Source organism: Mugil cephalus, chromosome 19 (assembly GCF_022458985.1).
Source record: "Mugil cephalus isolate CIBA_MC_2020 chromosome 19, CIBA_Mcephalus_1.1, whole genome shotgun sequence".
Classification (NCBI taxonomy): domain Eukaryota; kingdom Metazoa; phylum Chordata; class Actinopteri; order Mugiliformes; family Mugilidae; genus Mugil; species Mugil cephalus.
In genome coordinates, this window is record NC_061788.1 from 20,307,193 (window position 1) to 20,320,674 (window position 13,482).

General features: G+C 39.5%; 1 protein-coding gene across 3 annotated transcripts in view; it reads left to right on the forward strand.

Annotated features, from left to right (window-relative positions):
* rab27b (RAB27B, member RAS oncogene family) overlaps positions 1 to 13,482 on the forward strand; it is a 57,617-nt gene that overhangs the window by 21,316 nt on the left and 22,819 nt on the right. The window contains exon 1 of one of the 3 annotated variants that reach the window (XM_047570703.1): positions 8,403 to 9,130. The exons of 1 other annotated variant lie outside the window; for it this stretch is intronic. The gene's annotated coding sequence lies outside the window, so the exon portion shown is untranslated. Of the gene's footprint in view, positions 1 to 8,402; positions 9,131 to 9,455; positions 9,547 to 13,482 lie in introns of those variants that run through there. One more of the 3 variants, XM_047570704.1, reaches the window with a different exon arrangement.

Consider the following 13,482-nt stretch of genomic DNA (forward strand, 5'->3'; position numbering starts at 1 on the left):
TTACACTCCACCATTACCAAATTCAGTCATCCTACTCCTATTCAGTGCTTTCTGTTCTATTTAAACTGTTCTTGACACTTGATCATTTGTTAAAATTGATTGCAATGCAGTAATGTTCTGCTGGCTAATGGTGTCATTTTTAATCACTGACATGTATTTTATTAGTATCCCATAGACTACATGGTTTCACAGTATGTTAATTTAGTAAATGTGTCTACCACGTAGGTCCATAACAAAAATAAATATCTCTACAACTATTGGGTGAACGTTGATACACATATTCACTGATCTTTCAAGGTGGACTCTAATATATTTTTTCCTGCGAATCATCAAAGGTTCTAGTTTGTGACTGGAGATAATTACCAAGCTAACATGCTATACTAAGATGATAAAATATTAAACGTTGTCTCTCCTATGCATTATAGCCAAAGCAAACTTAGGTTTTGACCAGTGAGCTTTACCCAGATTTGCTCCTCCTATAAGAATGACCTGTTGTTTTGTTCTGCTAATTGTCTGTCTCCGAGTAAACTGCTTTAAAAAGGAGTGGACATTCCAGCAGTGTTTTTTAACAAGGCTGTAATAGGAGCAGCATGACTGACTCATTGTTTTCGTCCCTCAGCTCAGAAAAGACTGGCTGGCCCTGCAGATGATTACAGTTCAATCGAGGAGAACTCCGTAATTTTAAACATGCACTAAAATGAAATTATCTTCTCATCTTTTCTGTTCTTATCTCATGTTTATTCTCTAGTTATCTGTTCAGCAACATAGTTGGTTTTACTCTGACCCTCTCTTCCCTCCACCCTTAACAGTTTTGATCTCTTATCTTAAACTCTGAGAGGGTTAAGTCATTTGATCATTCAAATATGTGTTGGGGAGGCTAGCCAACCTTGCACACTACAAAAATAACCATTAAAGATGGGCTTCATGGCCTCACTTTTAATGTGCACACCACAAAGTTACAGCGTCCTTAGTTTGATTCCTAGCTCCAGATTTGTTCCAAATCATACAACTCCCCACACTTCCAGTCTGCATCATCATTACTGATGCCAATAAAGATGTAAGTAAAAATTGTGTAATAATAGATAACTGGTAAATAACTGCTACAACTGCAAAAACATTCCCATTAAACCCTCATCCTATTTCTAAATAGCTTGCAGTGCTGTTTAAGGCATGTGTTTTTGTGATCCAATCACAAGAATTTCATTTAAAGCAGCCAAACCCAAGCATAATGTTTTTACATGGAAATATGTGAGTTTCCTCAAGGTAAAGTCAACACTTAGATTAGCATGATTAACTTCAGCTAAGTTTATCCTACAGTAAACAGTGAACTCAAATTATGTATGATTGTGGCAGTATTCCTTCAGTTATTCCAACACCAATAAACACTCAAAATCATTTTATCCTTCCGGATTTCACTGGTGTCTCTTTGTTTGCATATCCTTGTTTGCGTCATGTTGCAGGTAAACACAGATCATTTAATAGTTTTTGATTTACTGTGTTTCAAAATGTTATCACAGTTACATCATGCAAAATTGTGTGAAGTCACTCTGAGGTTGCCGACAATTGCTGAACCTGACCAAAAAAAAAAAATAGGATACCTGATAATTCAGTCAGATTGTTTGGTGTGTTAATAGCAGTTTAGCACAGAAAGGCCAGCCTCAAGCAGAGCTGACAAGTGTTCTACATACATCAGGAAATCTTACTTCTTAAACAAAATGCAGACTGTAGATTTTTTTGTGTATCACAAGCAAACTCAAATATACACAGACTTACATCAAACATGTCACAGTAAATAATATAAAAATAACAAAAAACTAAAAAAAAAGAAATTAAAAATACAAGAAACAAGACAAGTGGTAAAAAACAGGATTAATAATCCCCTAATCCTCACGTCTCCTATACAACTCAGTTCTCAACGGCCTCTTATTTTCAACAGGTGTTGTTAAAATATAGAAGAAATTTAATACAACCAGATTCACTACGTTAACAAGCAAGGCTAGCCAGTTTCCTTCGTCTGAGGGCAGTGCAGAGATAACAGAATGGTGGTTCCTCCTGAATGCTGTTACAACACATTCACACACATACACATGCAACCGGGGTAAACAGGGTAAAAAGACAGTCTTGTATAAGTGTTTGCAGGCCATGACATGCCTTATTCATTGACCTTATGTCTCCTAGCAACAGCATCTCTGAGTTGTCAGTCAACTTCTGAAAAGGGAAACATCCAGCCACAGCTTACAGCTTATGTATACCATTTCCACAAATGTGTCCAAAATCAGTTTTGAAAAAATGTGTTCAGTGGCCGCAGACATATCTGTAGCAAGTCCGCTCTGTTTTCTGGCCTTGGCGTTCCGTTCCATTCCATCTTTGCTGCACATCTGATGGAAACAGCTAAGGTTCATTTAATTTGGGCAGATGTAGACCAGAGGATTTCTCCTGCAGATTTTGGGACACACTCCAGAGATTTGTGTTAGGCTTTTATGGAAGGACTTAACTCACAGAGAAAGACGCACCGGTTGGCAAAATTGATAGCAGCAATTAGTGTTGTACAATGGTTGCTAGCTGTTTGAGTGTGTTTGCTTTAATTCTCATTGTGAACTAATTTCCATTTCTGTGACAGCTGTGTGTCTTTGTTCTATACCACTGAGACCCATCCCGTACATTAGCAATTCATTTTTAAGAGCTGCTCTCTGGTTCACTGGGAGTTGTTGGAATTGCTGCATTTGGCTCGGAGCATGTTGCCTCATGTCAAAGCCTTAACATTGTGCTTTTGACCTAGCTATCTTACTAGTAGAAGGAGGTTGAGGGATTGCAAAAAATTCCCCACCATGTCTGCAGATAGACTTTTGGTGTTGCCATCAAATTTGGCACCAAAAACCCTACTTGTAAATGCATAAGATATCTGTAAGGACTTTTGCTTAAGAGGAAATGTACTGTCTCAGTGGCTTCATTGCTTGGTCCAGTGGCCTTCATGTCTTGACCTGCCCTCAGTACAGTTTCTGATTAAACAAATCATGTGAAGCAGAATTAAAGGCTGAACTATATATGGATATGCGCCTTTTAAAGCCACAGTCGATCTTTATGGTCACAACACTCATGTCAGGGTGAAATGTGGAAAAGTTTATCTGCAAACTAGCGGTTGATTTACCAGTAAAAAAACCTTGTTTTGTTTTAAAGAGAGTTCCAGTCAGTTATTATTTTAATCTGGCATAATGTGGGACCTCAGCGCAAGCTCCACTTACTGCCCTTGGTGTATCTGAAGCTTTCTGGTACTGTGAATGGAATTTAATCAGACGTCATGGAGGTAACTGGGTATGTGGTCCTCTTCTTGTTTACTATACAGGAAGAGTGTTACCAAAGTGATAGAAAGCCATACGTGTGGAGAAAGCTGGGAAATGGTCCTGATCCAATCCATTCCAGGTTACCAGTGAAACATACAGGAGGTTGTGTCTAGCCTGGAAGCAAGACAAACTTCTCAACTCACAATTCTTTTGTTGCAAATGGGTGGGTTTTACACAGTGATGGATGGAAGAGTAGCAGTGACTTAGTTTGTTTTGCAACAAAGTGACTCAGATTGGTTGTAGGACTATCCAATTGGACGCAGAGGCATTTTTTCTCAGTCTCAGTTCAAACACTCCCTCTAATGAAGTCAGGACATCAGCATGTGGCTGCTTCCGGGACCTGTCCCACTGTCTATATTGACCCTGTATGTTTAAAGAACGTGTACCTAATATGCAGTTTTTGCCCTCATTCTGAAAAAGTATATACAATGTATATACAATATTCCTACTAAATTATTTGTAGGACTTAGTGTTGATATTCAAGTCTTAATGTTTGTGTTTCTCCTTCAGAATATGCCAGAATATGGACTTTTCTCTTGGGGGTTTGTGTGTTCTCAAGGTTTACAAAGTGTTGGCTGGTTGTTATTTGGAATACTAGTGCAATACAAGTGTTAATGTGAACGTACCAATGGATGACGGTAGCAGACATTACTGTGTCTGCACCACATTTCTTATTATGTTATCAGAAGTGAACAGCAATTCATAACCGAGCATTATAGTCTGTGGTGTGAATGTAACCACTGACAGATAGTATAAAGACCATTAGAGGAGTGTAAGTAGTGAAAATAGAGACCACAAAATTCTAGTCTCTGGCCTATAACAGGTGTAAGTCCAGCTATCATGTTAAATGAACAAAGATGTGGTGCAACACAATAATGTCTCTTGCTGTCGGTGTTTCCTTGCAGAGACAGCGATATTTAGTTTTGTCGTGGTAACTGTCGCTGTAACGTGGCCTTTAGCTTTGCCCAAAGGTCACCAACATGAGCTGCGTGATTCTGCACAGTCTGGACACACAGTGAAGCTGTTTATGTAAACCACATCTCTCCTGTCATAATCTTCATACTTATATCATACAAAAAATGCATATGAGCTTGACATTATTTTAATTTAATAAAGCATGTTTTTCTCTTTTATTGCTGAAGGTTACTAGTAGTCTGGACCTGCCTTTAGGGCAAAATGATAGGAGAACAGAGACAACAACAATCAAATGGTCAGGCTGTACTTTAGGCTGCACTGATCCATGATATGATTAATGTCTAATGCCTCCTATGTCTTGCAGTAAACACTATACAATTGTGCTGATTCAAATGTAGCCCTATTATTTATCTGCAAATGTTTGCATGGATCCTCTTTGTGCCTAATGCCACTGGATATCTGTAGCATGTAGTTTAGTTGCATAGGTTAACTCATAGACTGCACAAAATATGGCTTCCATGGATGTTATCAATGACCCACCTAAACTTCTTCTAGACAGCGTTCGATTAATACTGGGCTTTGCTCTAACTCCACTAGTTACAAGGAAACTTTGGATTTTATACTATGCTTAATTCTTTTATTTTTTCCTACTCCCACAGCAACTGTCAGTCATCATGATGTCACATCCCTTGTTTATAACTAAAATGAGACTTCTCAGAAAAATTGACACTAAAACATGCAACGTTATATTAACTGCCTAAAATGGCAGAAATATTCCTTGGAGAAAAAAAAAAGACGTTTTAGTGTTTTTCCCAAGTTCCATCCGCTAACATGGTGGACCTTATGACCTATACTGCAACCAGACACAAGGGGGAGCTCTACTGACTTTGGCTTCACTTTTAAAGCTTACAACTTGCAAATACACTGCTTTCATGCTAGCCTTTAGCATCTAGAGAGTCTCTGTTGAGTTCCTGTCTCAAGAATCTGACTATAACTCGCTGTAATAGTGGAAATGCTTTCAGTGCTGTCGTTTTCTGACTGGAAATTCCTAAAATGGCCTGTGTTGAGAGTGGTTGTGATACTGTGGTAGAAAGTTTAGTTTTGGCACACTTTTAATAATCGGGTTTGGCCTTTTTTGGACTAGTCTCGGCATACCTGATAGCAGGGGGCTAGCATAGGCAAAAGGTAACAAACAGTACAATGCACACTTACAATTCAGTTCAGTTTTACTTATGCAGATTCTATAGCATTTTCTTAAGGTCACTTGCAGCCCCACACCAGATTGTAGAATTTTAGTTTTCCATATACAGTGGGGGAAATAAGTATTTGATCCCCTGCTGAATTTGTAAGTTTGCCCACTTCCATAGAAATTATCAGACTCTGGTTTTTATGGTTGTTTACTGGTTATGGGTATAGACAGAATATCAATCGAAAATGCATAAAAAACACACAATCTAAAAGTTATAAATTGTTATGTATTTTATTAAGGGAAATAAGTATTTGATCCCCAACAATTCACTTAGAATTCAGGCTCCTACAGATTGGCTGGTGCGCATGTGGCACACAGCTGTGCTCAGTCAACTAATTACCAATACTCCTGATCTTAACTCGTCATGTATATAAAGCACACCTGCTCTAAGAATCAGTTTCTTACATTCCAACTTCTACAGCACCATGGGCAAGACCAAAGAGCTGTCAAAAGATGTCAGGGACAAGATTGTAGACCTGCACAAGGCTGGTATAGGTTACAAAACCATCAGCAAAAGGCTTGGTGAGAAGGTGACAACTATTGGTGCCATTATTCGCAAGTAGAAGACCCATAAAAGGACCATCAACTGTCCTCGGTCTGGAGTGAGGATGATGATGAGAAAGGTGAGGGAGCAGCCTAAAACAACACGGCAGGAGCTTGTTAATGATCTGGAAGCAGTTGGGACCTCCGTCACCAAGAAAACAGTTGGCAACACACTGCGCCGTTATGGATTGAACTCTTGCAGTGCCTGCAAGGTCCCCCTGCTCAAGAAGGCACATGTACAGGCCCGCCTTAAGTTTGCCAGTGAACATCTAAATGACTCAGAGAAGGCTTGGGAGAAAGTGCTGTGGTCTGACGAAACCAAAGTTGAGCTATTTGGCATTAACTCGACCCGCCGTGTTTGGAGGATGAAAAAACGTGAGTATGACCCAAAGAACACCATACCCACGGTTAAGCATGGAGGTGGAAACATCATGTTTTGGGGCTGTTTTTCAGCAAAGGGTACAGGGCAACTTCACCGCATTATGGGGCCAATGAATGCAGCCATGTACTGTAACATCTTGGACAAAAACCTTCTTTCCTCAGCAAGAACACTGAAGATGCCTCGTGGGTGGGTTTTCCAACATGACAATGACCCAAAACATACTGCCAGGACAACAAAGGAGTGGCTCAAGAAGAAGCATATTAAGGTCATGGAGTGGCCTAGTCAGTCTCCAGACCTTAACCCGATCGAAAACCTGTGGAGGGAGCTGAAGCTCCGAGTTTCCAAGAGGCAGCCAAGAAACTTGAAGGATTTAGAGACTGTCTGTAAAGATGAATGGGCCAAAATCCCTCCTGCGCTGTGTGCAAACCTGGTGACCAACTACAAGAAACGTCTCATCGCTGTGCTTGCCAACAAAGGTTTCTCTACAAAGTACTGACTTGTGTTGTGCTTGGGGATCAAATACTTATTTCCCTTAATAAAAATACATAACAATTTATAACTTTTAGATTGTGTGTTTTTTATGCATTTTCGACTGATATTCTGTCTATACCCATAACCAGTAAACAACCATAAAAACCAGAGTCTGATCATTTCTATGGAAGTGGGCAAACTTACAAATTCAGCAGGGGATCAAATACTTATTTCCCCCACTGTATGTAGGTACACATGAAGGACACAGTGAATGACTTTATAAAGAAAACCAAAGCGACTTGCTGTGTGTGAGTGGGAAGAGGAAAAGAAGGTGAAGAGCTGAGCTATATCAAATGTCTCTTACTCTCCCTCCTTCTGCTTCTCCGGTGTCTCCTTCTGTTATCTTCACTTTGGGTGATTGAAGTCTCTAAAGCTGCGATGGCTGTCGGCCAGATGAAGACGCCGCTGCTACAATATGTCTCAGAGCAGAGTGCTAACACAAGTTGAGCTCTGAAATATTGTTTCTGCCTGCAGCAGACGCAACAGATTGTAGCTGGGTAGAACTGTCATGAAAGCATTGATATTCTGGTTGGCCGTGGCAAATATGAGCAGGTGGAGCCAATGAGGAACAGATTTTTGTACAAGGATTTTTGTGCTTTTCTTTCCACAACTCATATTCTCTAATTGCTGTTCAGAATGACACAGTTGTCAAAATAAGACTATTTTATTTAAGGTAGATGGGGTGTGAATACTGTCCCTGTTTCACACTCTGCAAACTTTTTTTGCAGTCAATATTGTGTCAATGACAATATGTCAATATTTCCGTGTTTTAAACAAACACAAGTACAAGAACTTTTCCAGTTTGCAAAGGTTGCCGAAATTCCTCTGTGATGACGGCCTCTTGTTAAACTCAACAGAGTTTAGAAGACAGGACTGCAGAGGAAGAAACACTGCATGAGCACACAGCAAACAATTTTGGTTGAAGTTTATTGCCAGGCTATTCAGGAGTTGCTGTATGCTTTACAACAGGTGTGACATTTAGTTTTTTTCTTCAGAGTTTGGATTAGATCATGTGAAGAATGCATTTCCTCCATTCCAGAACCTACCTGGGCCTGTCCTGCATCATTTCTTACCGACTTCCTCTTTTGCTACTGCTAAACACACACACACACACACACACACACACACACACACACACACACACACACACACACACACACACACACACACGTACACTCGTAATTTCCTCCACCAGCGTGCCCTGCTGGCTGCTCTGCTCTGCACTTACTATCTGATAAGAGTGTGTGTGTGTGTGTGTGTGTCCAGGGCCAGCTTACTGTAGCTTGGCCCCACCCTCTCGTTACACAAAGAAACGTAGTGAGAGACAGACAGGCAACAGAAAGTAGCAGAAAAAGAAAGAGGGAAACATCGACTCTGCATCTGACCCCCAGTAGGTAACTGGCTAGTCGAGCAGTTAACCAGTTAGCCAGTCAGCAAAACAACACGTTAAAGAAATGTACTTATTAGATAGAAATGGACTGGTTTAGGTGAAACCGTAATTTGTTTGGTGATTTTTGTTCAGTTACCTGGTCAGTCATAATTGGTATTTGATAAGTTAAGTATTCAGTCTGTGATTCCTTGAACTCATGTGATCTGTCAGTAAATTGGTCTTTTGTTTGTTTGTTAGTTTGATGGTTGTTAGTCGCTCATTTAATCAGTAGATCAGGTAAATGGCTGCTGTGTCGTTTTCATATACAAAATTAGTTGGTTAGTCAAACAGCTAATTATTTATTCTTTTATTCAGTACACAGCTGGTCAGAGAATCTGTCAAGAAGTTAATTTGTTGAGTTTTTGTTGGGCATTTGTCAGTTGGTTGGTTAGATTTCAGGCAGAGAGGCAGTCAGCAAGTTATTAACAAGAGCAGTAGGACAGACATTAAACTAGTCATCCGTCCATCCCCGCAGCCAGTCAGCCAGTCAGCTGCTCGCTGAAGGGAGTGGCTTTCTGCTTGGCTGCCTCCGGCTGAATGATAGTCATTCACCCAGCCAGCCACCCAGCCATCCAGCTACCCAGCTACCCAGCCTCCCGCCCAGGCAGTCAGTCAGTCAGTCAGTCAGTCAGTCAGTCAGTTGGTCGGTGTAAATGCAGGGCTGCTGGTCAGCTGCTCTGGATGACTTGTAGCTCCCTCAGGATCTCACACCATTAAATCAGCTGAGGATCCACTGAGAGGTAAGAAACTCTGTGACTCTCAGCAGGATGTTTGTTTGTCTGGATTGCAAAGTACATTTTTGAATGGTTTGCTGACTTTTGTAAGCATGTGACAGACTGCAGGGTGAACTTAGGCAGATGGGGAAGGCTTTGTGTGTGGATAGGAAGAGCAAAGTATCAAAAAGAAGGCAGTTTTTACAGGATAATGTGATAAGTGAGTCTGGTGAATTGGATCACACCCTTGTTTTTTTTTTTTCTACAAGTTGATAACTGTTAGCGTGTTGTTGCACTCAGCTGCATCATCCAGACAGCTCATTATCTGGGCTCTGAGCAGTCATGAATTTTCTCACGTTCTCAGTCTCATGATAGTGCTGATGTTCTGAAGGAAAGTACACTGCTCCCAGCTGCTGTTTCATTGAGGGCTGCCTTTAATCGTTGTAAGTGTTGTGACTAAGACAAAATGAGGCCATTTTTGCTTCCGATTGTCTGTTATTTGTAATTTTTGTAAAAACCTAGATGGAACGTTTTCAGTGTTTAGTTGAATATATGGTTTCAGGCATTTTCTTTTCAGACGATATAGGTCCTCTTAGGGTAATATTGTGTAACATTGTTGAGTTAAGCAATTTACCTTTCTCTAAAGTTGACTATACTCATTTGTACAGCAGCAGCGAGATAATAAATGAGGCCAATTCAGGTGAATGATGTGAGAACACTCTTAACACTCAGCAAAGAGAATCTTGAAACTTAACGAAGCTTTGCCTGAAAAGAGAAGACTGATTTGCACTCTTACTTTGAGCTGGCTACTCTGAGACTTTGACACATTCTCTGATGGCTAATGGCTGATAAATATAAATGTGTGTGTCCCTTAAAACAGATTTATAGGTGGCACAGAGACCAGCCTATGGGGTATAAATTCCTGCTGTAGTAAAAAAATATGTCATAAATGTAAGACCTGGCCTCTAAATGTCTTGTTGGGTTGAAGTTATGAGTCAAGCGCTACAAATATATCCACTGGAAGCCGTGTGGGAACTTTATTACTGTAAAAGTAACAGTGATAGCTGCATTTTTAAATGACAGCCAGCCAGCTGGACAGCTTAGAGTTTTGTTTTATTATTTATGAGTGAAGATAGCTAATATGTTCATGCTAGCAGTTACTGTAGTTTACTAAGTAGCCTAGCACATTAGCAAGCTTCCATGCTTAAGGTGGAATCTTCAAATAATATGTTTTTAAATCCCAGCTAATAAAATAAAATTAAATGAGAAGTTGCATCTTGGTGCTGTTTAGCATTTTAGCCTGAAAATTTCCTGTCAGTTGACTCTTTGTTGTTCACTAATTGTTTTAGCTCTAAATGGCCAACGTGTTCTTTCGCCGAGTTTCACATTGCCGTTTGAGTCAGGCCTGCATACACCACCATGCTCCTGTAAATATATATTAATCCCCTTATGGAAACAGTCCCAATACAAGTTAACCATTTACTCTCATTTCAGTAATGTTTCCTAAATTATTACAGTGCAGTCTAAAAACGATTGCATTTTTGAAACAGCAAGATTTATTCCCGTGCTAGAGTAGGAAGCATTGGGTTTAGGCCCGAAGGTCTGCTATAAAAATGTAGATCTGCTATATCTTTTAAGAGATTAATACAATGTTTCTTTAGAGCTCACTTTTTCATAGCTCAGACCTGTATTCATCAAATGAATTAATTTGCTGATTATTGTAAAACTAATACATCCGACATTGACATCTAAATTTGCCTCTTCTGCTGGGTGGAATAAAACAAAACGAAGCCCATTTACTTTGTTTAATCTGAAAAGTGGCTTGTCTGCACAGGCGAAATGGTTGTTCAAAGCCTGTGAAGACACTTTAGTAATCCACAGGCCTCACTAGAAGTGACCTCAAGTGTGTGGTTGTAGATGCTACTTCCTCCTGCTCACATATCAGACTTGTTTCCTCTTTCAAGATTTATTATGAAGGAGGTAAATATTTGAGTCTGGCTTGTGTACAGCGATCGTGCAAGTGTAGAGGAGATTTCGAAAAATAGAAATTCTTGTGGAGTTCATAATTTCTCTGAAGGCTCTTGTAACAAAAACATCTCATAGAGTGAACGTGTGACCTGAGGAACTACATTTCCACTGTGGTCTCTTCTCTTTGTAGCACATCTTTAGTATTTATTCTCTCACCAGGATTGCCTTCAGGGTCACATTAGTGGCCTTTAGCAATTACTGGGGCAGAGGTCAGAGCTTAAATGATCTCCAGTATCCCCTCCATGCTACGTTTTTGAAACATCCAACTTCAAAGTGTCAAATAACAACTGAAAACCGAAAACGATCATTGAATTTAAAGTTAAAAATACTATTACTTGATTCCTAGTAGTAAAATCAAGTTTATTTCAGTATATAATATGAGTATAAATGGAAAAATTTTAACTTGTTGATTAATAAATATTATTAGTAAGTGGTAACTTTTCAGTACTTAACCATTTCTATTAGACTTTCAGTTCCTCTTTGATTGCATTCAGAGGCCGTATCTTACAGAAGTATACAGTATTGCAAACAGTAAATGAGATGAGACAAATAATTGACATACTGTGTATGCAGTATAAAACCGTTTCGGGCCTAGGACTAAACCTTGTGGTACCCCATAAGTATCCAGTTAAGCATGCTGTTCCACTGCCTTTGACGTGGATCTGTTTGCTTAAAATCCATAGTGATGGTCACTAAATTGTTTTATAAGCCTTTTCACCAGTAGTTTTATATATCTGGATTGTGGAAAACAGGGTTAATAGACAGATGTTACTCCTATACTACAGTTGAAGTGCGTTACTGATAACACCTTCCACTTTTGCATCATTGTGGAATTGTCCACCTGTTTAATACTCACAATTTTAGAAGTATTAATGTTATTGTAGAAGTGGATCTCTGGGTCATTGTGATATTAAACCTCGCACATTTTTTGCTATGTTAGCATTTACTTCCTTGATTTACAGGACATTCTCAAAAGTCTGTTATTTATATACTTGTTTATTAGTCCATACAAAAGTTCCCTGACACAATGCATATCAATTTCCACAAAATTCCACAACAGTCAGCTTCTCCAAAGCATAATGTTCCTCGTCTGTGTTGGTCTGAGATCCCTTTGTCGTAACTTTGACTATGTGGGTGTTCCAATTAGGTATGTCCACATTTGTTTATTGTCCATTTTGTTTGTAGCTTGTTTTGTTTCCTTGGTATGTGTGTGTATCTGGCAATGTCAGAATTCTGTTTTTGTAAGATGCTCAGCCCCTCAGCTTCTTTCCTTGCGTCAGTAGCTCAGTCTTGTGTTTTCTATTCACATGCACAATACACAGTATGTTGTCTTCATCTTCAGTAAGTGTCATGATTTGTCAACATAAAAGATTGTAAAGAGGAAATTAAGGGGTAGAGAGCGTAAATATGCCATAATTGGCCCTTGATACTCATGTGTTTAAAGGCTGTTTCATCAAGGTTAATTGAATAAGGAAAAAATCTATTTTTACAATACTTAAGAGATTTTAAATTGAAACCTTCGCTGAAATGAAGAGCTAAGGCTCCTGTGGAGATATTAGATCTGTGTCTCTGCCGCAAGCATAGAGTCCTTGTGGGATTGTGGTAGACTTTCTTTTCATTTTCATGACTAATTTGTTATGAAGCAAGAGAATAAATAGCTTAAAATAGCTCAGAAATATTCATTATGTCTACATAATGCTTCTGAATGTAGTATGTGTAGCTCAGAGCAGGCATGAGAACTCTAACAGCAGTAATCATGAGACCTTTGGGATCTAAAATGGGATTAGAACGAGTCATAAAAGTAACTTAATATCTCCTTGTTCGCTGTTTCTCAATCCAATTAAGTTTTAATGATGAATATGGTGACACTGCATTACTTACTGGGTTTATAGACTGATTGTTATTGACGACTCAAAACTACTATTCTTTGCTTGATTCACACAGTTGACATGTTGTTAATTGTTATTAAATCAGATTTAATTAAAAAATTACAAAGGAAAAGAAGTAACTTGCTTAAGGCCAGTATTCTCCATATGCTGCTGGTATCACTGCGTAACTGTTCAGGATAGGAACCGCCTGCATAACATTGTCAAGGTGTGTTCTAAGATTATTGGACTCCCTGCTCACCACCTGAGCACTGTGTACGAGCAGCAGGCTAGCGGCCTGGCTTGTTGAATTCTCAAGGACTCAACCCATGCTCTGTTTCCTGCATTTGAGCTGCTGCCGTCTGGTCACAGGTTCCGATGTCCGGCCTGTCAGACCCAGAGGATCAGAGCATCCTTTGTTCCCAATGTTATTCTCCTACTGAACTCTAAGAACTATAAGACGGTCAGAATAACATAAGTCCTCCT